At 36.9% G+C, this 27,609-nt stretch overlaps 1 long non-coding RNA gene across 2 annotated transcripts; it reads right to left on the reverse strand.

Annotated features, from left to right (window-relative positions):
• Nucleotides 1–3,876: 3,876 nt before the first annotated feature.
• Nucleotides 3,877–27,609, reverse strand: LOC107311907 (uncharacterized). Of its 2 annotated transcripts, XR_001554293.3 has the most exons (3): nucleotides 27,514–27,609; nucleotides 26,885–26,970; nucleotides 3,877–8,940 (listed from the first exon to the last, which is right to left on the reverse strand). It is a non-coding gene; the product is annotated as an uncharacterized LOC107311907 (long non-coding RNA). The 2 variants fall into 2 exon arrangements; XR_014944119.1 differs by lacking the exons at nucleotides 26,885–26,970; nucleotides 27,514–27,609 and adding an exon at nucleotides 26,157–26,342.

Genomic DNA, 27,609 nt, shown 5'->3' on the forward strand with positions numbered 1-27,609 from the left:
TGAGCCATTTAATCCTGAGAGCATATAAAGAGTCCATTGAAATAATATTTCAGCTTTCAGAGCTCACTGCTTTTGTTTTTGTCTTATTTGTAATAGAGTAAAACAGGAAGCTAATTCTTTTATAGCATGTTTGAACAGTAAAAATGAACTGGTATCAATAGTTGCTTAGCTGGTTTGTGGCTTTCACAAAGGTAGTGCCGAGGTACATTTCTCTTCCTAGTCATTGGAAGCAGCTGAGTCTTAGACTTTTTATAATGACACTGGAGAGATATAAAAATTGAATACGCAGCAGCTAAATACCAGGAGATAAGAACTGAAGAATGACTAACTACCTGTAAAGCCAAAGCAAGTATTTCCATCAGTAATACAGGCAAATAAGTTTAAGAAACGTGATACAATTAACAGCTTAATATGAACATGCAATGGTTTGTGCTGAAGTCAAGGTAAGTCGGTGCTCTGAATTTGCAGATTTGGAAGTCAGGTCACATACCTTCCTGGCAGATAGTGTGTGAGTACCTTAGAAGTGATTACATTTCCTGGAGTGTGCCACTATATTCACTGCAAATAGAATAAATGTGAAAGAGGCTCATTATTAGAGGCTCAAGTTAGTAACTCCTTTGGGTGGAATCATTAAAATAAAATGAGTTGGTTAACACTTTGCATTATCAGTACATGACTGTGTCCAGCTTAGCTGTCCAGTTCTGTAATGACTGGATTCTTCTACAATCTTTTTATTGTTGGTTTGGGCAGAAATCATACTTCTAGCATGAAAGGTTGACTCTACAGCAGGCATTTGAGACCCTTGACCTTTTTCTGGCACTCTGTTGATACTCTGTGTGTACACCAAGCCTGAGGTACCATGAGTATGTGACCCGGGTCTGACGACCTCTCTTTAGTGTAAATAAGCACATGCCTTTACTATCCTCAAGATAGTGTCAAGACATGATCTACCTTGTCCATATGGATCAATCAGACAAATCATGCTTGCTTACTTCTATATGACAAACAGAAACACTGTCATCTCCTTTGCAAAGGAAATGTGGATGAATATCAACTTAGGGCTAGCTCTGTTCTATTCAGTGCCTTCTTGCTGACATCTTTGGTGGTGGACATGAAGTTCCCTAACAAAGAAAAAATCAGTTTTCTGATAGGAATAGAAAATTTCCCCATTCTACATTTCAAAGAAAACTACAATTTTCACAACTGCTTTGAAGAACACTGGAAACTTCATTCTGTTCTCATTTATGCCAACTGGAAATTTGATAATTGAATTCTGTGGTACCAGTGAAGCAGTGTAGTTCTGTCAGAGAGCAGTGTGGTCAGAGAAGCCACCTTTGGAAGAGCTCTTTTCCCTAGTCACCTATTTTGTCCCAAATGTTAGACATCCATGATTATGGGTATATTTCTGTCTTCCATAGCATGCTGCTATGCTGTTATGTTAGCAGAGCTGTGCTGTTTTTGAATGAGACAAGAAACAACCCTCCTACCCAAATGATTATTGATCTCAGGCTAAAGCAGAATACATTTTAAAAGCCTACATTCACTATTTAAATGCTTCTCACAGAATCAGATGATTTGCTTTAATACCTTATTTACATAACAGATGACTGCTCACAATTGATGCCACTATTTTCTGAATCAAGTATAATTATGTGATATTTTAAAAAAAATATATTTTTCCTGGATTTATATTTCTGTTTTGTGTCTTCCCAGAGTTCACTATCTTGTGCATTTATTTCTTCCCTTGTCTTTCCCTTTGAAAGTATACTTCTTTCTACTCTTGTGTTGGTAGTTCCCTCCCAGTCTCTGATTGTCATATAAAACGTCAGAAATATATGTGCTACATTCAAGGGGGTTTAATGACCCATTCTTCCTTTGATTGCTTCATACAGGGATGGTTCTGCCAGAGAGAGCAATTCTCACCATGAAGACAACATGAACAATTCGTAGTGATCTGTTCCCTTGTACATGCCACCGTTTCTCCAGCAGCATAATTCAGCTACTGACAGACAAAGACTCAGCAGAATTGGTCTTGGTGTCTTTAAGCCTGCTTACCTTGCTGATAAAATCTGCTGTTCTCCAAAAGGGTTTTTGAGGTTCACATATTTATTTTGATCTTCCTGTGCCATGCCAATGGCAATACAACAAAGGAAAGGTCTAGCAGAAGGGTCAGTCAGTGACCCATGAGAATTGCGTACAAAGGAAAGGTTTGATCCGCTGTTTTTATTGTAGGAATTATCACTGTGAAAGAAGAATCACTATGAAATAATAACTACTGCAGAGCTACTATCCACCAATTCATCAGGGACAACTTGGGAATGAACAAACAGAGAAAGGGAAAGGAAGGATAAGGTTCATTCCCCTGGTGCCACCAGGGTGGGGAGAAGAAGACTCCTGAGCTATGTCCTGCATACAGCTCTGGGCTGGAGTCATAGTGAAGCTAGTTCTCAGGTGGTAATTTCAGCCTACAATAGAAACAGAGAATTTCAAATTTCCTTTAGAGAATTCCTACTTTTAATGAGCATGGATATGACCATTATACAGAGAAAAAAGTTTTGGCAACATCAAAATGCTGATGTGAGGTTTCAGGATGATTTGGATGAATTGTTAGGGAAAAGAAGGAAATTAGCAAAAAAAAAATAAAATGAAAGCACGTGAGATTCTTGCCTTTTGAGTTGAAAATGATTAATTGAAGTGTATACAGAATTTGAAAGAGGCTCAGTAGTTGAAGTAAATGATAAAATGTTCAGAACTGTAAACAAAAAGGTTATTTACAGATCTCTGCAAAGAATGCATTTACACCTTTCTTTTAAGCTCCATGCTTTTTCGTAAGTCATTTGTCAAAATCTGACCAATGTGGCATGGTGTGCACTCCTGACATGACATTACCAGGTGGGACAATACTGCAGTAATATATATTGTCTCTCCCTAGAGCATTCCTTCATTTCTAGTATCCCCTCTTCCTCTGTGACCCTTCTGCTCTTTCTTGGACACCTCCCAAGATAATTCTTTTCTGTTTTCTTTTTTGCTGACAGTTTCCATTTAAAAGACCTTGGTTTCTGCCTCTTTGTATTCATTACAGAATATAAATCAGGAGATCTCTGATTAGCTTACTTCCTTGTTGTTGGTTTTTTTTTTGGTTTTTTTTTCCAGCCAGGATGATGTCAGTGCAGCTCAGGGAATGAAGTTTATCAGTTAAATTGTGGGCTCTCTGCTGGCCAAATCAAGAGAGCTCAATGTTCAAAAGAGTGTGAAAGTTTTCTGTAGGCATCTACAATTGGTACTGCTTTGGCTTGTGGTTAGAAAGAAAATTTGCATGTGAGACATGAATTTTTTGTGCTCAGGCACTGGTTTAAACCCAAAGGAAGAAGTAAAACCTATTTAAAATGTCACAGCTCCCCTTTTGTTTTGCACGAACCAGCCTCTGTTGTACTTAGTGACTCATTTGTTTGATAGGTGTGTTTTACAGTACTCTCAGAATACTGCGTTTCTTAAAAACTCTACCGTGGAAAAGGTGCACTCTGTTTTCTAATAAAACAAATGTCCTGCTTTGTCAAGATTCACATGATGATTCACATAATTCACAAACCAACACAAGGGTTTAATGTTGCCACAAAGGTGGAATGTTAGTTTCTGTGTCACAGCAGAGCTCATGGTGGCATTCACGTACCAAGAAAAGAGAAGACAGGACAGCTTGGGTGTATTCACAGTGCTTTTTTCCTACCCACGCTATATGGTTTATTTTATGTAGTTTGTTTAACATTAACAAAAACAGCTATAGAATTTAAAGGCAGCTCTAACCTTTATCATCTGACAAATCAGATTTGCTTTTTGGAGTCAAACTCACGTTCCATCAGGAAAAATCACATCAATTCATATCCTCACTACTCTGTTTATTTATAGAGAAAGCATGTTTTCACCTTATTTCTCAACACATTCAGATCTGTTTATTTTAAAATGAAATATTCTCATAATGAAGCAGCATAGATTGCATTTCCCCAAAAACAAAATAAAATGTTTCCTCTCAGAGCCGTGCCAACTACTGACACTTATAAACGGTGTTAATCAGTGAATCTTAGCCTTGCTCACTTCATTTCAGGGTCTCATCCAAGGCCCTGGAAAAGGCAATTTCTCTTTGTTAGGCTTTCTCCTCCATCCTGCTGTGAGCTGTTCATGCTGGTTTTTGCTGCGTTGAGGAGAGATGATTGGTTATGGTGTGTGATATGTGCCTATATGCAACCCATGAGATGGTGACCTTTGAGCACTAGTGGAATGTTCTCAGCTGCACAGTTCTGGGTAAACTGTGATATTCAAAGTTCTTGTACATCTCATTCCCTTTCAAAACAAGCTCCTGTGGCCCCATGTCCATTTCCTGGTAAAAAAATTATCAAATTGCATAGAGTGATATTAAATCAGAACAAAACCATGACACTGGATTACATCAAACCTCTTCTGACATAGGGCAGATGCCTTAGCTCACCTTGAAATGATGAAGTGTTGCAATGAGCTCTCAAACTAGCACTCAGAAAAAAACACAAGGCCTTTCTTTGGGGCTTTCACATTAAACGAAGAAGAGCCTGACGACTACTTGCTCCTGACTGGATAATTTTAAAGTTGCATTTCAGCTCTACAGGGCTGGGGTACTGTGGACATTTTAGTAAACATAGCAACAGTAAAGTGATATTCATTGACCATTCACTTTGCTAGTAATTTTTTATTTTTTAGCTTTTATTTTGTAAGAGTATATTTACATTAATTAAGCAATTTAATCCTGTATAATTTTTTCATTAAATGTAGAAAATAAAAAAAAATGTAAACAACCTTGATATGCAATTGATGAATACCGAAGTATTAAATTTGTAGATATATGCATGTTTTTTCATAGCCATGCATTGCTAGCATATACTCTTTCAAACTTTGGTTACAGCTCTCTAGTCATACACAGACTGTCAAAATGCCTCAGGAATTAGTGCCATGACCTTAGCACGCAGCAGTTGGGAGGCAAAGAGGGGAACTAAATCCTAACTCACATTTACGATATACTAATCACTTTGTATCATAGAACCAGGAATGCTGCCTGAGAAGCAGTCAAAAGCCAGAAGAACGAGAAACCAGATCTCTTATCCAAGCTCTGATTTTTAAAGCAAGCCTGTGGAGTAGCTCTCAATAAATGACTCATTCTGTATGTTGAAATAGCCCAGCCTGTGACACATCACAGGTCAGGGCAGTTCCCTTTGCTGAACTCTCATTCAGACTCCTCAGCTGAAGGCTGCATCTGATAATTCGGGAATTTGAAGGCTGGGGGCTTTCCCAACTGGAGGAAACCATCTCCTTTATGCTGCTGGTTTGAAACCGCCTGGGGGTTGTAGTGAAAGCAAAATTCTTGACTGTAGTATCCAAAACCGGCTTCCCATGGAAAAACCTACATGGCCACTGATTGAGCAAGCAGATGACTTACTTTAGCTGCTGGGGCACTGATCCCTGTGAGACAGGTACAGAGAATGCAGGCAGGTACAGAGATATGGGGAGTGAACTTGTTCTGCCTCTGCTTGTCCTGGAAACCTAGTCTGTAGCTTCTGCCACCACTTTTGACACATCTCCTGGGCGTACAGACGGGCGATGAAAGAACTGCAAGTTTCTGGACACATAAACAAACACGAGGGCTCTTAAGTCCCACAGTTTATATGTTGAAAATGTGCTTGTGGGAGATTAAAGACTTAAACTACCTATATTGCTAGAAAAGCTATCCAGTAGTATTCTAAATGAGACACAAATTCCCCTCACCATAATTACTGTGGTCAATTATGGTAAATCCAACAAATAGCTTTTCTGTAAACAAACATTTTGTTAGTGAGATTAGAGGTCATCACAACTGATTCTAGGGATAGATCGCTAGTTCTGAAAAAAGAAGAACTTAGACAGAAATTTCATTCTTTTTACTTAAATTTTGAATTAGCAATTGTGCAAATTCAAACAATTCTTTTTGGAACACACTTGCATTTACTCTCACTAATATCTGTCCAAATGTCATTATCCCAGGATGGGTTTTTAATCTTAGTGATAAGGAAGAAAAAATAAATAGAAGGAGAACCTAATGCTACATCAATAAATCAAAAACAGTATAAAATTTGATGAGCACAAAGTGGAGTGAGATGTTGTTTATCCTCATTCCTTGTCTATAATTTCTTTCCTATTGGAACAGAAAATGACTACTGAAAATTATAATAGGAATATTTACTATACACCATTGTGCTGATTGGAAACTCTCACCAAAACCAGAGTTTCATGCTCCAGATACCCTAAATATACATCTAGAACTCACATGGTAGAACTTACTGTCAGGCACAACAACAGCCAAAACACTGAATAAAGCTTTGATTTTAGATTACATGTTGCTAAGATGTTAAATAGGAGGGTTAATTTTTATGATTAACTGGACAGTATAAAGAAAAATTATCTCAAATTTCAAGCCACTGTTTCTCAGATAAAAAGTTTTGATTCCTGCATTAAGTTGTTCAGTTAATTGCATTCTTGGTTTACAAGCTAAATGTCATGTCTGAAAGATGAAAATCTTATTAGGCAGCTCAAGTCGAAATTATAAACTTTCTTTTTCAGCCACTTAAAAAATTTAACCTTGGGTTTTTTGGCTTCTTACAAAAAAGAGTGTGCCTGAGTGTCTATGCGGTGTTGTCTTCCAACTCTTGATTCTCTGCAATAGGTATTTTGCATTTACTTTGCACACTGAACAAGTGCTAGAATGTTTTAATACTGTAATTTGTTCTGAACCCATGATGTCAGAGACACAAAAACATCCTATTGAGAAAGTTCTTTTTTTAAGGCAATAAGTACCAAAAAGTATTCTGTGGTCTGAACTGTGAGCACCTCTTGGTCAGGTTTCCCAAACAAAATTCCAGACTGAAAAATTTCATATTTGTGGCAGTACTGATTTTTTTTTTCCATGTATGGTTACATACCCTTGCTGTTTGCTCTCTTCTGTGTCCCATATTTGCTGATGCTCATACATATGCTATATCCACAGGGGCAAGAATTAGCATTCCAGGCTATTCCAAAGAGCAGGAGCAAACAAAAAAATATTTAGCATTGTCACTAACTTATTGATGATCTTTTGAAATGCTTGAAATAATTTACTTTGGCCATGTAGATAAGAGTGTAGCCTACCAGATAGTGCATTAAGTGTGAAACAAATAGACTGCAGAAATAATTCTTTTGATTAAATGCAGAGAGAAAACATCACCCTGAGTGGTGGCTGAGATTCAAGAAGTTCAGTTCATTTGGAAACAAGAGTGTGTCTATCCCAGTACAACTCTGCATTTTGGAACTGAAAATGTTAAATTTGCTTTATATCCTTACAAGAGTGTTGTCTATGGCATGCTGCCATTGCTAAACTAAACAGCATAGCAATAAAACATCTTTCCACACTGGAAAAGGAAGTAGAAGATTAGTTTATAAGAAATAAATTGCAAAAAAATATAAGAGAAATCCCAAGGGTCTCAAATGTGTAACACACTGGGGAGAGCTTGTTTTATACAGCTATCAGCTTGAACTAAGCAATATGAGTGTACATAGAGTATTTGCTTAAGGAGGCTCATGTAATGCGTTTTATTTGATTTACTCATGAGCTGAAAAACAGGTCCCTACTCTGTACAACTTTTTTAGAAGCATTGTCCTGGTTCTTGTGCTTTATTCACACTTAATTTTTATTTATTTATTTATTTATTTATTTATTTATTTAAATTTTCAATTACCTTTTGATAGAAATATCTATCATAGAAGATTACAAGTCACCTATGCCTTCACATTGCCGACTCTTAATTATGGCTATATATGCTGTGCAAAGTCTTCTTTACAAAGATTTATTATATGGTTGCAGTGAAATAATTTCTGTATATTAAGAGAAAAATAGGAAAAAATTGTCAGACCTAGAGGAAGAAATTTTCAGTTTGCTGTTGGACATCTGGACCTCAGATAAAATCTGTGTTATGCTTTGAATGGAAGGGTGCAGTCTTGCAAATATGAGAAACACAGCAGTGCTAAAAGGACAAAGATAGACAAGTAGAATAAGCAGTGACTTGAACAACAGTTAGAAGACTTTTCTTCATTTAACATACTTCATAACCCAAAAGTCACCTGTCAGTTTAGCTCAGTAAAAGTTTCTTTTACCAGTCTTTTCTTTTTTTCCCGGTATTCTATAAAGAAGTAGATTTTTAGTGGAATCAAAACATTTTCAGCATACATTTTGCCAAATCTTTCCTGAACAAATGTAAACATTCCAAAAGCTACTGTGACCGATTTGACACATTTTTACAATGATAAGTTGCCATTTGAGGCCTAGAATGATTTTTTATTTCAGCAAAACTTCTTATTTTATCTGTTGTCATTTGGAAAAAAAAATAAAGTCCCAAACTCTAACAAAAATGCACTGATTTTTTTCCACTCCAGAGGATTTCACAGATAGGTTCAGGTAGGTATATGTTGAGACTTTTTTTCCCTTTTTTGGACAGGAAGGACTCAATCGATTAAGAAAACCACACATTTAGGGTTTCCTATGTGAGAACAGCTAGTGAGCCAAAGGAATGATGTTTTCTTCCTGCTTGACAACAGTTAACTGTTTCACTTCCCGTTCTTCCGCATGGGTAGGCATGAAATGACCAAAGGAGTTCCTTTGAGCTCACCATGACATTACACTGGGTTAATTTGACCTTGAAAGTTTTTGACTAAACAGTGACATAGCTGTGGAAATCTTCTGGAGTTGGTGACACAATGCATACAAGGATAGATGCACACATTAGCGACTGCTTTTTCTGGGAAGTGTTTTAGTAATTTGTTAACTGATGGCTGTGGATTGGCAAAATGGGATCTTCGTAGTTTTTCAGCTTCTTACTTTCAGTAACTGCTGCTTCTCCCTTTGCAGCATTCTCCCTGAATAAATAAAGAAATAAACAAAATAGTTACAGACATGTTAGGTTTCTATGTCATGGATAAAATCCAGGCCCCTCCCCACAACTTTAAAGTACCATTTGTGGTGGAATGAGTGTCATTTGGTGGTGGGAGCAGGAAGCTATTTGGGCAAGAGGCAACATCAGTGAGCCAGGGCAGTGCAAGGCAGAAGCAGGACCTGAGGGCTGGGGCAGAAGTCTTTCCATCTATTGAAATACGTAGGTTATTTCAGCTGTTGAGATGCAACGGGCAATTACAGGACACTTGTTGCAGACCAGGGAGGGAAGACTGTTTGTCTCTGTGCCCTGCTGTACTGCAAGCACCATCCTTAATAAGCACTAGCATAAGCTCTGGTGTTGGGTGTCCACAGCATATAGAAGATTGTTGCTGTGAAACTAGGAGTAACCTGAAGTTCTTTTCTCTCAGAAAAGTCTGACTTTACATCCTGTTCTAAAGTATATGATTTTGAAATGTCAGAGCTTAACTTGCTCACTCTGTATTTTCATAAAAAGAAAAATAATACCTTTCCTTCCTGTTGTTAAGCACAACTTTACTTTTCAAAAGGCAGATAAATGGAGTCCTGCCACATTTGTCACAGTATAGAAAAAGGTTCACTTCATGTCTTTTCTTAGTTTTCACTCTCTTCTCTGCGTGCAGGTTTTTTGGGTGTAACTGATTAAACTTTTCTTGTCTCGAGTTCCTGCAGGCCTCATTTGGATACAATGCATACTTGCCTCACTGCAGTTCCTGTAGACAGTGATGTATTTGATCTGCTGGCCTGAGATATGCATTTCTTTCATAAGTCCTAATGTAAACACTAGAAGTAGTTTATAGCTCTGAATCAGCATCCAATAGCAGTGATGATTTAGAGCAATGAAGAAGTGACATAAAAAAGCCCCTCCAACTCAAGATCTTAAGGTGGTTCTCTATTTTCTACTTTAAGCTGCAATTGGTAGTGCTGTAGAAAGAACTTCTGGCTTTCTTCATACTTTTTTTCTTCTCTTTTCTTTCTTCCCCCTGCTCCTCCCTCCCCTCCCCCCCCTTTCGCTTTTGATCAAGTATAAGGAAGTATTTCTTTTCTGTGCTTTTTTTTCCCTGCCCAGCAGTCTTGGAGCTGAAACAGTCTTGCTGACAGGCTTTAATATGAGGAAGTTTTGCAACAAAATTTACAGCTGATATAGAACTTGTTAGAGTAAATGCCAGAGGGTGACCACTGTGGTAGACTAAGTTATTATCTGAGCAAGATGCTTACCCCTTAAAAAAACCACCTCATTTGGCACAGAAATTTTTCAAGGTATTCACTCTAATTGTTAAAATCTTTCACTCAATAAGCAGAGTTAGTTTATGTGCACAATAACAAAATATTAGAGAGATAATCCTAGAGAACTGAATTCTGTTTCCAGGGACCAGCTTTACACAGAAATTACAGAATCTCTTCTTTTGGCACTCCAAATAAATTTACCCCAAACCCTAAAATTCTGAACTATTCCTTACAGTGACACAGAGTGACTTATGATAAAAGTGGTGTGGTTTCCTTTTGTGCGAGTGATTTTGTTTTCAAAAATATTTGAAGAGTGAAGCTTGCTTTTGTGTACCTTATTAGAACATTTCAGTGTCCTTGGTAGTTTGATATTAAATGAAAAAATATCCATTCATATTACCTGGCAGTGCTGCTTAGTGTAGTGGCTTGAGCAGTGATCTGAGCATCTGGATATCTGGAGTTATTTTCCAGCGGAGCCACTGATCTTCTGAGTGACTGAGCAAACATGTCTTTGCCTTTTTGGTATTTTCCTCCCGTATAGTCACTCATCTAATTAGCTCGTGAACTCTTTGGAATAAATATTTCCTCTAGATTTTAATTCATACAACACCTAGCACAACAGATTCCTATCTCAGCTGGGATCTGTGGGTGATTCAGTCATGCAAAAGCTAACAACAAAAATAATAACACTGTGAATCTGCATAGCTCAACTGAAGCTGATTTACAATTAAAGCAAAGGCTCTGGTCTAGAGTCTGGTTTCACTGTTATGAAAAGAGAATGAAGTAAAAGATCAGTGGAAATCTTTCCTTTTGTCTCCCTTTTTGTGTCCTCCAGCTGTTTGCCTGGGAAAAGCCAATCTCTAGTTAGCTAGTATGTAGTAAGGAAACAGCATTCTATTTCCTGTGGTTCTCAACTTCTCACCGTGCTCCCCATACTCTTTGTAGTTAAATCAGAGGAAAGTGCCATTTTTCAACCCTTTTAGATTGGAGAAGAATGGAGAAAAGCCAGACATGTTAAAAGATAAAGCAACAATAAACAGAGTTAAATAGTTGTGGCCAACATGCTTGTGTGAAAATGTCACTGCAAAACCAACATCTTCTGTACAAGACTACATAGTATCAAGACTATTTGGTGCTTCAAGTACACTGCTACTAGGAAAGAATGAGGTAGGCAAAAAAAATAAATAAGAAAAAAAACTGTGAAGTATTGGTGACTATAACTCATATTATCTAGATTGTCATTGCTTGTAATAGCCAGCAATTTTGCTGTTTTATTTATTTATTTTAAGGGCTTTGAGACATATTTACATACACTGTTTTACATAATTAAGTATACATATGCAGCACTGTCTGAAGCTCATTCACTTGTTCGCATGGGTACTGAAGAAAGTCAAACCAGGCCCAGAGCTGTACTTGTGGATTCAATTATGAATGATCAGTGCTGCTTTCCTAATCGCTTGTTCTTTGCAGCTCTTTTCAAAAGTATGAGCAGTACAAGTGTTTGATGCCCACTGCATGGTCAACATTTGCAGATGAGTGCTTTCGTCTTGGGTGCTGTGTCCTTATAGAAGAAACAAGCCCATGTTAGCATGCTTTCTAAGACACACTAACTTTGCTGACAGGCAGTTTTATACTTCAGCAACTCAGAATGACAGGTGAGTGTGGAGAATGGATAACACTTTGAGAAAATAAAAACTGTTCTCTATTCTGAACTAAATCCTCAGGGCTTGGAGAGATATTTTCTCAATTCAACCTGAGAAGGGCCAGACATCAGCTCGATTTTTTTTTTCAGCTGCAGACTTAATGCAGAGACCTAAGTAAGCAATTAGTGCTTCAAAAGTGTTGTGTCTCCAATGATTCCAGTAGGATTTGTGGTTCACTATTTTTAATTAACTGATAAAGACTTGGAAACCTAACTCTAGGCAATTATTTTAAAAAACTTTGGATAATATCTTGCAGAAATATTAATTGTTCCGAATTAACAATCTGCTATTCAGTACAAATCTAAAGGATGTGCAGAAAACAGTGTGACACCACACACAGGATGAGTACCTAAATCTAACATTCATAAAAAGTTAGAGAACTAAATTAATTTGGACAATAATCTCAGTTCTACTGTTCCTCCGATTTCACTGCTTTATTCTGAAGTTTTTTCATTGTCAATTTATAATAACAAAATGTATGTTTGCTAGATGTTTGCAGTACCAAATTACACATTAAATGTTTAATTATGAATTAGACTAGCAAAATCTTAAATTTAAAATGGTGTGGTCAAATTAACAAGCTGTGCTCCTCCGTGACACATTAACCCTGCTTTTTTTGTGCTTGGTCACTTGCAGTCTATTTTACTAATTCAAAGAATTCACTACATGTCTCTCATTTATTTCCAGGAATTTGAAAGAGCTCATTTGTGTACTCTTATCTGCAACAAGAATCTCAATGAAATTCACCTAAATATATAAAAGACTTTTTATCCTCTAAAACAAAACAAAACTTAAAATAACAATCCATTTTTTTTTTCTTCTCTCTCTCTCTCTCTCTCTCTTTTTTTTTTTTTTTCCTTGCCAGTTAATTAGTGCATCAAATTACTGTTCAGATCCTTTATTTGAGACTTTAGGTTAAATCCAAATGGAAATGAGCTTGGCCAGTGCATTTTAACCTAGATTTGTCAGCTTCACAAAGTCACCATGCAATTTAGCCTAGTTGGCAGCTCTGGTTAAGAGACAAGCAGGACTAGCATAGCTGAGATACTTCAAGCTGGGGAAGACTTCAGTACTTTGACAGGACTGCAAACACACATTTTCACTGTGTTTCCTGCTCCACACATGTTTCTAGCTGCTGTTATTACTCCCTTGCCTACAGGAACAACAGAAGTAGTTCAGGTTTTTCAAGATATACAAGAAAACTGCTTTTCAGGAAAGCAGTAAAATTAGGCATCCTAGTAAAATAGGCATACTATAAAATTAATAACAGTACACTTTGGAAGCAGAAAAATTATTCTATCCTTGACCCCAGATCTGTTTATAGTTGGAGCACCTACCGTTTGTGGTATGCCAAGTGAAGAAGGATGTAGGCATCCCTCTTATCTGTGCAGTAGCCATAAAAAGCCATCCCTAGGTGCTCCTATCTATGGCAATAAGAGTGATGTAACGAGTGGGGTGGCCTCATGCCCTGCCCATGTGGTGGAAGGGAGCTTTTCTGAATTTCCTAAGAGCACCTTGACTCACCCCTGTGAATGTTGGCACCAAGCTTAGCTCAGCTGGTGGCTCCTGTACTGGAACAAGAAGATGAGCAGGGGTACAGGCTACCTGCTGTCACACTCAGTAGAACCCCTGGGGTCCCATCAGTGACAAACTGTCCATTAGATTGCTCTACCTCTTTGCAGTGGTGCTCCTAGAAAACTCATCAGTGGATTCCTTCAAAGCACTGTCTTGTTAACACTCAAAGCTTTCCTCATATGTGATGAAGACAAATAAGTGAGCAAAGAGAGGTTTTGCTTTTTTTTCATTCCAGGTTGTCCATGCTGAAGGAGCATGACTGGACTGAACCAGGCCTCCAGGCAGCTCCACACAGGCTGGAGCATATCCTGCATGGTAGCTGTAGGCCCTGGCGGGAGGCTTGTTGTTTGCAAGCACAGAAGCATAGTAATTGTTTGATTGCTTTGGCTGTTCCCCAGGACAGCCCTGACATGGAGATACAGTATCTCAAGGATCCATCCTGTCACAAAGCCATAAAATAAATAAACAAAGCATGATATTTTAGGCTCTGTAGCCATTGCATCACAGGAACTGCTAGAGTAAAGGTTGTTTCTCCTACCAGTTGTGGAGTGAGAGTTTAAGGAAACAAAACAAACTTTTACAAATTCTGACCAAAGCTTCAATTGCAAAAGTCCAGTGAGATACCAGAGCGGATACCCTGCAGATACAAATCAATACATTTTGTTCATTTTTTCAGAACACCTGGTCTCAAAATCCCCTGGATGTTATGAATTCCACTGATGGCACAGTCCTTGATAAGCCTGATAACTCCTATCACAATAAGATCTCCAGGAAAAAAAAACAACTGTCAAGTTAACAAGGCAAGATGAGCATCACTAAAGAATGAAGTGTTTTGGATGTTTAGGAGAGTGAGCTTCTCTTTTGGAAGCAGCTAACAAAAGTTTCCAGGGCTTTTAAAAGAGTTTGTTTGTATTTAGGAGCTGGAGGTAAATAAAACCAACTCTTATAAGAATCCTGTTAATGAATTATATCTCATTACTCGAAGGAAGGAAGCAGGTCCTGTGCAACTATATTTTCTCAGAAAAGAAACACAGATAGATACTATGTATTTTATGTCTTGTTGTGTATTTAAAATAAAAAAGAAGCAGGATCAAAATTTGTGCCTTGTGTTTGGTTCTTGCCATTGAAGACTCGTAAGGAAAAAAAAAGAATTTTGTTACCCTAATGCTACAGAATTTTGTAACACTTTGAATGAAATTTTACAAAATGTGTATGGACATTTATTTTCAAAGATGAAATGTAATATTTTTTATTATTATTATTATTATTATTATTATTATTATTATTATTATTATTATTATTATTATTATTATTATTAAATCCATTATCCTCTCCCTCTGGAAATATATTTCAGGAGATATATTTAGTCTTATACAAAATCATAATAATGTATTCACACCCTCCCTTGCTCCTTCCCTCTCTCCAAAAATAAGTAAATAAAATAAATAATAATAAAAAAGAAATCCTGTTAGGCTTTGACAGGTAAGAAATTTTCTCTTCTTAATATGAACTTTAAAGCACTCTACTGAGAAACTGTTTTCAAAAGCTAGCTGATGTGATGGAGTTGTTAGCTATGTAAATCCTCTATTGCCTGTCTCTAAAGACAAAATATTTGGATAATCATTTTATTCCAAATAAGAAAAATAATACTGTTTTATCTCTTTTAATAGCTACCCAAGAGCAGGTTTGCCGTATAAACTGGAGGCAAAAGAGGAGGAAAAAACAAAAAAAGCCATTTACAGTAAAACAATGGTATTTATTTATTTATTTATTTAATTTTCAATTGAGGGCACAGAAAGAACTAATTTTTGAAGGAAGGACTTTCATTATTGGTTTTGTTTGCTTGTTTGTTTGTTTTGTTTTTTACTACATTCTATTAAATAAATTAAAAAAAAAAAAAAAGTACACTGAGAATAACATTTCTGGTTCCACAAATTACATCTTCCAGCCAGAATTCTTGCATTTGGTGAAAAAATGTATTTATCTCCAACTTACACTCACTAATGGTTTTCTGTTGAATAGCCCAGTCAGGGCTGATTGGATTGATTTTCTTGTTCACTTTTCAGCTTCATCGACATCATCAGTGCAGGCAAGGCAAGTCAACATTTCACTCCCTAAACCAGCTGTCAAAAAGTTTTTGTCAGCAGAGTGTCTTACTGCTGAGATGTTCAGGTATCTGTTATCTAAGCACATACACATTTTTTCCAGATCCTTGACTTCTGTGTAATATTTCCTCATTCCTTACTCCTCATGCTTTCATCACAGTCAGGATAATGCAGCAATGCAAGAGGATGCCCAGGGACCTAGGGGAGAACAGGGCTTTTAAGACAAATAGTTCACAGATCAAAAGTGGCAGCTGTGATCCCTCACAGTCCTACTTTCTGTCATTCAGGGACTGCAAGATTAGCCCATTTACTGGGTATATGTATAAACATTCATATGGATCCTACACAAATTTGTCGTGAATGACTACTAACAAAGCATCACTGAGTTACAGTCTGCAGAATCAAGAGCAGATTGCACATGCAGAATTGAGCAAATAGGCAATACTCCCCAATGGACTCAAGCAATGCAAGAGGAAATCACTTAGTTATGAGGCACTTCAGTCATCTAATGTCCAGGAGAGAAGTAAATTTGAAGCCTCAGGTGACTGAACAGTGCAAAATGTACAAACTGAAGGAAGATAACTTAGTAAATCTAACAAAAAAATCACAACATCATTTTGCCCAGGCTGCTGTGCTCCATGGAAAACCAGTAAAAACACTGAGAAATGATTTGTTAAATTTACTGAATTCTTAACAGTGGCAGTTACCTATACTTTGGAAAGCAGCGCAAAAGTGGGTTACAGAAGTATCATGAAGATAAAACCTGCACTGTTACAGATAGGAAAAGAGTAGAAAGATGAATTTCACTGTTCTCACAATGTCTATCTATGGAAATACTAACCTCTAAGTAATTGTAAATTGTTTAAATGGTGGATATTTTCAAGAAAAAAATATGAGAACTCAATGAATAAGAAATAACTATTCTGTGAATAACAACAAAATTTGTAAATGGATCTACTGATATTTGAATATTTATTTTCTATTATTTAAAGAATCAATTCCAAAGCAGAATGTACATAAAGCATTTGCAGTTTAGAGTCAGAGACCTACTGCTTCAACTGGACTACCACGAGTCCATGGGGCTGGATGAGATTCACCCAAGAGTGCTGAGGGAACTGATGGAGGTGATAGCTGAGCCACTTTCCATCATCTATCAGCGCTTCTTGTTGACTGGTGAGGTCCCAGTAGACTGGAGGCTTGCCAGTGTGACTCCCATCTTATAAGAAGGGTTGTAAGGAGGATTTAGAGAACTACAGGCCTGTTAGCCTGACCTCAGTGCCAGGGAAGGTTATGGAGCAAATTGTCTTGAGGGAGATCATGTGGCATGTGTGAGATAACCATGGGATCAGGCCTAGCCAGCATGGGTTCACAAAGGGCAGGTCCTGCTTGACCAACCTGATCTCCTTCTATGATCTAGTAACCTGCCTGGTGGATGAAGGAAAGGCTACCTAGACTCCAGCAAAGCCTTTGACACCATCTCCCACAGTATTCTCATGCAGGAGCTGGCAGCCCATGGCTTGGACAGGTACACTCTTGGCTGGGTAAGGAACTGGCTGGAGGGCTGGGTCTGGAGTGTGATGGTGAATGGATCTAAATCCAACTGGTGACTGGTCATGAGTGGTGTTCCCCAGGGATCAGTGCTGGGGCCTGTCCTCTTCAGTACCTTTACTGATGACCTGGATGAGGGCATTGAGTGCACCCTCAGTAAATTTGCAGATTACACCAAGTTGGCTGGAGCTCTAGACTTTGCTAAAATGAACATCACACAAGGATATGGTATGACAGACATGATGCACTTGTACCAGAACACCACTGATGATATGTACGATACTACTGTCTTTATAAATGTGTCAGCTGATGCAGAAATATTAACTGCAAGAAGTTACACATGCAGTCAGTAGAAGTGCCAGAGGCTGGAGAATTCATAAGGCCAAGCTTCTATCTCTACTATCTAGCAAATATTCAGAAAGAAGATTTCATATTTGAAATTATGCTAAACCCCTGCTTTTAAAGTCAAGCTTGCAGTAGCTTGTCTATCATGCTGCTATAGATCTGGTCAGCAAAACAGCCACAGGTCTACTAGAAAATCCTATTTCATGGGATAACTTAAAAGCAATACAATCCTATTTATGCTGCCTTTTCTCTGAAAACAGTACATATAATAATTTGCCACTTGTGCTTGAAACAAAATCAGAACCGATGTCAAACCAGAAAGTAGTGGGTAATTATTATCTTCATGTCAGTTTCCTCAGTGTTTAAATACAAAGTCAATTATGTTTTAGCCACATTAAATACACTTTGATATTTAAATTTTATGAATAATCCAGTGCCCTTTGTTTTATTACTATTGCAAATCTTAATGAAATAAGATGGTTTAGCTGGGTTTATTCAAAAGTGAATTTGTGAAGTTACAAACATGATTCCTGATTAACATCATAAAAACAGTATCATATTATTTCTGCTCCCTGACTGAAGATATCAGATTGTTATCAAGCGTTTCAGGATCTGAAAACTGGGGGGTGGGTCCTCAGGTGATGTACACTGGCATAATTCTCAATTTGAATATTATTTTGGTGACTCATATCTACTGAGGATTTTGCTCTAGTATTATGTTGTATTTTGCACAGTTTCCTTTATTTGTTTATTACCTGAGTAATACTTCCAAGGGAAGGAAACAATTGTATGCTGTTAATTAACCACTTGGAACAAATTTGAGTGCTTTGGAAATGAACTGCTCACAAACAGTGTAGTAATGAAGAACTGTTGGACAAGTCGCTTCAGAAAATCAGCAGCTTTGGATACAAGTCAGGAATTAGTTACTGGGTGAGGTCCTATGACCTCTATTAAGCAGAATGCATGATCAGAATAGTCCCTTGTGACCTCCAACTCTATTCAGCTGTAGTCTGTGAATTAAAGATAATTGAGAATAATTTCTATAAAAGCATTCATGCAAGAAGAGAAGAACAGTAAGGAGCAACTTCTGCAATGCTTAGCTGTACACAGGGCTACTGTATACTGGTCATGTCTGCTCTCTATGAGTTTTGCTGAAATTAACAGAAGAGGGAAATTTTCCCACCTTTGTGTAGACTACATTTTGACTCGGTGCCCTGTTAGCATTCCAGGGGAGACTATAGCTTCAGCTCTGATTATTGTAATACAACCTCAAAATGTTAATAAAATCAATCCATAGGCTTGTCTGTAGCTGTAGCTGAGAGCAAAGGTATAACATGACCTTAACAGAGTAAGCATTACAGTTAAAAGATGCTGCCATTTCTATCATTGAAATTACTTACATTTTCTGACAGCGCACTGAAATACTTAGTTTCATAGTTTCATAGTTTTGTGCGGGTTGGAAGGGACCTTAGAGATCATCGAGTCCAACCCCCCGGGATTCGAGCCTCTGTGTAGCAGAGCGGCACTTCTACCACTTGCACCACAGGGGATTCGAACCCAGGGCCTCTGGTGTTGCAAAGTGGCGTCTTTAACCACTGCGCCATCGGAGGCACACTAGTTAAGCTTATTTAAGCTCACTGGAAATAAGAATTCATAGTGGACATTCTGACTCTTTATATGTTCACATGTTTCATCCCCCTTCCCTCCCCTCCCCTCTCTTCTGTTTGTTAACTGGCTTTGCTAAGAGATATGGGAAGTTATGGAAAAAAACAAATTTACAAATTCTGCTTCCTGAAATGTTAATGAATACAGAGAAACTGATACATTATTTCAGTTTTTATGCATCTCAGCCCTACTGAAATTTATTGCAGTGGACTTCATGGTACCAGTAATTATGAATTTGGACTCAAATTCATATCTGAATTTCTTATTCTGATGATTTCCAGTCTTGCTTGAATGCACTGCTTTGGGGAGGGTAAATTTTATAGGCCAAATAAATTTCTGTTGGCCCAGACAAATCCAGCTTACAGTAACCAAAGGGGAAAATAAACAAACCAAGCCACTAGGGATTTCTAAAAGCTCATGCAGGGGCCTTTAACAATATTCCAACTTTTCTAGCTACACCAAACCTGAATTTAGGCCATGTCCTATAACATACAATTTGAAAATTATCTTTCTCCTATTCAATTTATTATTTAATCTCATTAGCAATCAGGGAAGGAAGACAGAAACTGGCAAAATATGAACTTATAAACTACTCTGTTTACTTATTTATTAAGGATGTAGAGGCAGTTCTTCCATATCATGTATCATTACTTTTGTTATTGGAACATGGATTTTAAAAGACTAGAATGTATATAATTCAATTCAGCTCAGTAGAAATGGGACTGGAGTTTCTAAGACATATAGGAAGAAAATCAGGAAAGCCTGTTCTGCTTCGTGTCCTGGAGGCCAGGACATATCCTGACTTCACTGAACCGGTGTAATCCTTTTCAGGGACACTGCTGGGAGAAGTCTGGGTTGCATTCGAGGTTCGAGAGGAAGGCATTTGCCACAGTATAAGGAGGCCCAGCCTTACTCCTCTGCTGTGGGAAGGAAGATCACCGGGGAGATAGCAGAGACAGTGAAGTAGTTTGTGGGAGGGAGATGTGGATTCAGTGCATACCTCAGCAACCTCTTTCAACAGGAAATGAAAGCTATCCAGATAAGGTGTTGATTGCCTCACCAGCACAGCCCTGGGCTGCAGTTATTGCAGTTCATGCTACGTGCAGACTTGAAGAGGACTTAAACAATTTAAATAAGTATAAAAAATGAGGGTGGAGAGTGGGGAGGGAAACACCACACAAGAAAATCAATCCTTCTTGTACCATTCCTGCCATGACTTGAATCTGGAGCTAACTGTTTAACCTTAAAATGTTAATAGGATCGCAAACAATCTCAGCAACTTCAGGAATTCAGCAACTTCATATCTTCAACTGTTTATGACGGGATCAGTCGTGGTAAAGCCATGCAGGTATCTTACGTTGACCGAGTCTTCACAGAAAAAATGTTTTTCTGTTTTAAAAATGTGCTTTGATTTGTGTATATATATATATATATATGTATATATATATTTAATATATCCCATATAAAGAAGTAGTACAATGACTTCCTAAGTCATATTTAATTCCTTAAATATCTTTTGGAATGATGGGCCTGGAGAAAAAGAGAAAGAAAGAGAAAAACTGAATTTCTGCAACACCATAACATGATACAGAAAAAAATCACAAACAGGGCCGCAAAAGGATGAAAAAAATATTCCCAGGCAAAGCTAGGGTGTAAAAATTAAGTAAAAAGGTAGAAAGTGGAAGAGTGGTTGAAAGAAAGGCGAATCCCACACAGGCATATTAGGCAGTGTTGAGTGGTAGACAATCAAGTTCATGTCCTTTCTACTGATGTAAGCAAAGAGCTTAGTATGCTGAGTCTGACCCAAAGGCAAAAAAGAATGTAGTTTAAGTCATGGGATAGCATGAGTCATTTGGAGAATGATCTACAAACGTTTCTTCTCCCTCACCACCACCCTTGAGAAAGCCAATTAGGGATCCACAACATGGAACTTACTATGCAGACTGAACAAAATAAAGACAAAATATTTCCTTTTAGGAGATGAGTCTGTTACTGTCAGATACTCATAAATATCAGTTGAGAAAGTAATTTCAACAGAGGAAAGTTTTGGGGATCACTACTATCATTTGTGTTTGATATTGCAGAACTGTAAAATAATTGTGAGTCTTGACTTTATCTGGTGTTGGGCACAGTCAGAAAGTAAAGAGCAATAGGTTCATCTGCTAATATCTAAGTTCAGAATAGTAGTTCTTTGAAGAGCACTCTCTTTTCCTCCCCATCTACTGCATTTTGGCTCTCATTATGGAACTGTCATGTAGTTCGTAAAATGAATTCCTTTTTGATGAAATGAAATCAAAAGAAATTCAATTCTTCCCTAATTTATTCTCGCAATGAATGAATCTGTGGGGCCAGGTCAGAAGTAATCTGAAGTAAAATACCTGCAGAACCACCACCTGAAACTGGATCCTCAGCAACATTTGTTTTTCTCCAAAGAGCTTCTCATTCTGATCCTGGTGGACAACTGTGGGTGTTGTGCGATTGTTTTCGACTAACTAGATGGTTACTATATATATTTGATACAGGGACCTGTAACCAATAGAAGGAAATAAATATTTCAAAGGTGTAATTTATTGATTTGAAGGAAGTATCTTCTGTTCAGATGAATCTCATTCTCAAAATTATTACCTTTCCTGCAGTGAAAAGCATTTAGATAATGTTGTTTTGGGTAGATATTCATCCAGTGAATGGATTGAAATAGTGGATAGGAACATCTGATTTAAATTGATGGCTTTGGCAGAGAACAAGTAAAATTCAGAAAAGAATTACCTGTTTTTTCTGGGGTTGCCTCTACTGACCAGTGGAAGAGACAGGACTAGGCCTCATATCTTTTAGCTGCTATTCAGATGTCCTCTGAGTATACACAGTAATTCACCGGAAATATTTATCTTGCTGATGTTGTGTGGTAATCAATCTTGTATTTATATCATATGAAAGCTTTCTTTTTTAGAATTACTGGTCAGAACTACTTATGAAAAATCTCTTTACTTTTATTTTTCCATTAAGAAGAGTGTCTCACTTTTCCCAGCATTGTAATATTTTACAAATACTTTTGTAAATTTGCTCTTCTGCATTCTTTAATTCACCAATCTTAGCATGAACATGTTATATACATTGCATTGCACTGATTGCACTGAATACATAATATTAATTTTTATTTATCAAGCAACATTTAATGAGATTTTTTATGAATTTGAGAGATCTAGTGTTCTACTTGAAAGCAAGGATATCAGCCTGAACTAGAAAAATACAATTAAACCATCAGTTGCTGAAATGGTTTATGCTAAGTTAATTTAAAAAGCCTATAATTTAACAACCTGCTTTCTGTTTCTATATGTTAGAAATGCTGCTAAAAAGATGTATCAAAATATTTTGTTGTGTGTCATGTTGTGTACACTATTACAAATTTTTCCAAGTTATCTGGAAACAATAACAGAAACACTTTTAGCTGTAGATAAATATTAGTTTTCTTTTGTAATGAGTCATTGGCTGAAGACTTATTTTCATCCTGTTACGAGTCATAGATGTACTTCAAACTGAAAGTCCTGCAAAAGGTAGCAATAATTTCTACACTCATTTGAATCAATATTCTGGAGTGTGAATTTAGGTGTAGATAAAAATTGAACAAAAGAAGACTTTTTCTGAAATTCTCTCTGATCATATAAATGAACTTTATAGAAATGTCTTGCAATTTGAGGTAAAGCAGTAGGTGTAATGCTTAAGTAACACTGAAAAAATGAGTCTTTCTGTATTGAAGAAATGGATTTAAAAAACAGCACTAGGTAATTTAGATGCCTAAGAACATGGTGCCAGTTTTAGCAGTTCCATTTTAGCAATATGCATTGCAAAGTCTATATAACTTTTCTTTTGCATTGCAGAGGCAGAACAGCATTTTAACATGTCCAGTCACTTTTAGGGGGAGAATACCTGTAAAGGAATGAGGCACAGTTGGAAAGACTGCAGTTCAGATGACAAACTGAAGAGAGCTGGGAAAAATCTCAGCAGATGGCTAAAAGAAGATCGTAATCATGTTCAGTATTTTTTTTTTTTAACCTCAAAACTTGAATAGCCATTTCATGCCAGAAATTCCAGTGTCTCTGGATGTCCTTTTAATCATGCTTGTCTTTCTCTTTCTTACCCTTCCAGAGCTTGCCAGCCTGATTCAGACAGTGTTGCAAAACAACAGTCCTGAACACAGACTGTTGCTCTTTCTGATTATCTCACCACAGAGAAATTGGAGAGATCTGTTTCTTCTGCCTTCTGATGCCACTTGAACTTTCCAAGATATATTTTAATTTTAGAGCTTTATAAAGACACTGAGTCTGAGTCTTACAAGCTTTTTGAGTAAATCACTGATAAATCTCTCAACAAATGTCTCTTCAGGGATCTAGTTTTTCTTCTAAAACTGGTACCAGGCTAAGAATTGCATGTCATCTAAAGAATCAAGCCCAATGTGATATGGTTGCCACTCTAACAGTAATCTAATAGGCAGCACATTTCATCTGAACACTGCAAAGGCCTATTCCACAAGAGGAAACAAACGCTTGTTGCTATGACCACAAAGCTTAAAGCCTTATGAATGCAACTCCAGATAGCAGACAACCAAAAGAGAAATGACTGGGGAAGAACAATACATATGGGTGATTCAAAGTCTTTTAAAAAAGTATCTTCAAGAAGGTGTGCAATGAAAATGTGATCAAAATGCAATGTATTCTGAAAGCATTCGGTGCCAAATGAGACTCAGACAGTGAAAGCAGTACTGAAAATGGAGATTCAGTAGGAAGACTTGAGCATCATCCAGACCCCGTACAAAAAAGTGAAAAAATAAATAAATAAATTATAGTCTAAGAAGAAGGAATACAAAAGATCTTTCCTTCCACTTTAGCAGAGCATGAAGTGCTGTCCTTAAAACACCAAAGAATGGGCAATATGGCATCCACAGAACTCAGGAAGTATAGTTCTGTAATGCAATATGAGATTACCTGGTTTTATCTCATTTACTCAAACCAGGTAAAAATGAAATGGAATAATAAAACAAAACAAAACAAAACAAAAACAAAACAAAACAAAACAAAAAAGATAAAATAAAATAAAATAGAAATAAAATACCAATTGTAAAGATTCAAATAAGATTTTCTGTTGTCAGGTGAGGTACTTGGTCTCTACCATTGCACCTGAATCCAACTGTATTTGATTTTGGTTTTATTTACTCTACACTCAGGAGTGCTTAATTTTATAGTTTCCTACCTGTGTCATACCAGTGTAAGAGCACTCTGCTCTCAGTCACAGACAGGAATCTTTTCTTCCTAACATTTTTCATCACTGCATAAGGATATTAGTATCTAAAGCAATCTCTGAACCTGTGCAGTAACAGAGCTGGATCTACAAAGTTTTAAATACTTTAGTCAGTAAGAACATTAGCTGCAAAGCGAGTACTTTGGCACTTGGATTAAGAGCTGCACTTTGGGAGACTGCTAGATTTGCTCAAAACAGTCATTCTGAGTGAAAATAAGTGCCTTGGGCAGTAAGAATTGGGTCTTATCCTAAAAGTGCTGACATTTTACTATAACACGTAGCCAGCCTGTGGGGCTGTGGTTTGTCAGTTAACTATCACCTACTGCTTTCTTTAATGCATGTATTTCTGGAGGGCTCAAGTATTTGTCTTCTGTTTTTCTTCACAGATGTCTTTGATTGCTAGGGCTACTTACAATGTCCCGGAAGAACACCAGAGACTGAGAACGGCGAAAAGCATAGCATGGTGTAACTTTAATGCTAACAACTAACTTTGTCTTTGGCCTGTAAATGAATTTCCTCTGGATTGTATGGCCCTCAAGCTCATGAGATGTCTAAGAATGTCACAGATGTCAATACATAGTGAGTAACATAAAATTAAGCAGGGTATCATTGTACCATAACTATCTACAGTAGTGGTATAAAATAATGATCTTTATAAAAACACTAAAAAAAGGAAGCACTTTTATATAAACCTTGTGAAAGATTTACTGTTTGTTACTTTCATTCTTTTTCAGTAGAAGAACAAAGCTACATAGCCTTTGAATTTCTTAAAATACTCTAGATAGAGCATTATGTAGGTATTACAATAATATTTATTTCAATACTGTAATTAAATATAGCAAAATGCAATATCTATGTGCCAAATTTCCATAAAGTACTAACAGGATTTTCTCATATTTTTTTAGAAAACTGTTTAATAGCTAGGTGGAACTTATGACAACTTACTTTCATTTAAGCTTTGATTCTATCAAATTAAGTTTAGCACATTTCTTCTAAAGCAGATATCCTGTAAATGAATTCAGAATAAAACGGAACTTCATTTTATATTTCGGATTACAAAAAACAATTTTCCAATTAATTTAATGTGTTTAGATGACATATTATTAAATAAGATTCAGCAAAATCAAATAACCTCAAGATTTGATTTTTTAAAAATATATCCCAGTACACATAAGCTTTGACGCAGATTTTTAATACATAAAGAATGCATTTAATTTCTCCTGAGGAATATTTGCAACTTAAATCTAGAGGCCTAAAATCAACTGTCCCACATCCTAATTCTCCTTCTTACTTTAATATTGCATGGAGGCATTGAAGAAATGACACTTAGCCTTTTGCATCAAATGCCACAAATTCTTACATCTGTAACTGCCCAGAAGTTTGCATTCAGTAAGAAAAAAGGTCACTTCTTTGCATCTGGACATTCTTTCCAGTGTTCTAAATCCTGTCTGATAAGTTGAAACACTTTCAAATTAAAGTTTTATAGCTTTATACATGTTCTGAATTTATGACATGAATGTGGTTCAAGGACACCTCAAATCTGCCCACAACAGAGGCAGGTGAAAGAACCTCTCTAAGATAAATAAATAAATAAATAAATAAATAAACAAACAACCTGCTGCTGAACCTGCTGTTCAGTCAATTAGGAACCGTATTGACATTGGTGGAATGACTGTGAAGATAATTCTGCACATGGCAAATCACCTGGCTGTTGTGACTCCCTTTTTCTTCACTTCTGCTGGACAAGGACACACTGGGTGTTCCTGAATACGGCCAATCACCTCCTTGGAAGCCTTCTGCATGCAGGGCAGCATTCCCTGTTGGAGGGGCCTCTGCTTCTCACTCTGAATAAAAAATCTGGCACATCTGTAAACTTTTTGTAAACACAGATCTTTACACTGTTTCCAGGAACTTGAAATACCCACAATTGGCACTAGCATATCTCATGTGTTGTGTCAGCCAGTTTTGAGTATCAAGAGATTGCAAAACAGACACAAAAATTAAACCCGAAACTGCTTCAGTAGGCAACTTGGAGCGAAATTCCTCTGCTGTTCCCTTTTTCATTTCTTAGCTTTGAACAGTTGTTCCAGTTAATTGTCAGCTCCCCCCAGCCTCCCAACTAGATATCTAAAATTGGATCTTTTTCTTAAAACAAAACAGCCTTTATGCTTGTATAGCTCTGTGCTCAGTGTGCTAAACACAAGTCTGAATACTGTAGTTTCTTCTTCTATTTGACAACGTGACTTTTCATCTTTTAACAATTAATTTATTTCTGAAATGTATTTCTCAAGCAGCACTTCCCTGTCTTCTCTTGTCCCTTCCACTTTTTAAAATATTACTATTATTATTATTTTTTAAATGAGAATAAAGTCAAGAGTGATTTCAGAATACATTCTGATAGAACCCGTTCATAGAATGAATTCCCATCATACCTTTTCCCACGTAGAGAAAAGCTCGTCACCCAGCACTTGGACCAAGTCTTGCTCATTGGCAGACCCTTGCATTGAAGCACAGTCCACTGGAAAAGAAATAAGAGAGTGGATAAGCAAATGAGCATTTTTATTTTGTTTTTCTGTAAGAATTCTTAAAAGCAAATAAAAAACAAAAACACAACAAACAAAAACCCAAATACATACCACAGAGTATTAAAAAAAAAAAAAAGAGAGAGAGAGAGAGAGAGAGAGAATTTCAGAATAATGATTTATTGTGACCAAAACCATTTGCTAATGCTCTTTGTAAGTAACTGCATCTTGTTACTCCCATCCCATTAATGGGAGCTGTGTGAATGTATCAAAAGACAAAAATTGAAGTTCAAAACAAAGTTTTAAGATTTCTGTGAGTTATAATATAGTGCTTACCATTATCCTTGCATTCTCTGAGTTAAAAAGAGAAAGAAAAATATTTATAGACAAAATGACTGATAGTCAAGTTTGCAGATGAAAGCAGGTAAATAAAACACCCTTTGGTGTCTGAGCTGGACTTAAAATAAGATTTTAGCAGCATTTCATCCATTAATTACCCTCAATTCTGAGATAATATAAACCTTCAGTAGTCAGCCTACCTCTGTTAATGAAGAGCACATAACCTATTCAGAAGTCATATGAGTTAACTGAGATTAATTTCTTGTGAGCAGGGAGCTTGAGTCTCCTGGGGTCTC

The sequence above is a fragment of the Coturnix japonica genome, chromosome 3 (genome assembly GCF_054131305.1).
Source record: "Coturnix japonica strain WE chromosome 3, WE-NBRP24, whole genome shotgun sequence".
Classification (NCBI taxonomy): Eukaryota; Metazoa; Chordata; class Aves; order Galliformes; family Phasianidae; genus Coturnix; species Coturnix japonica.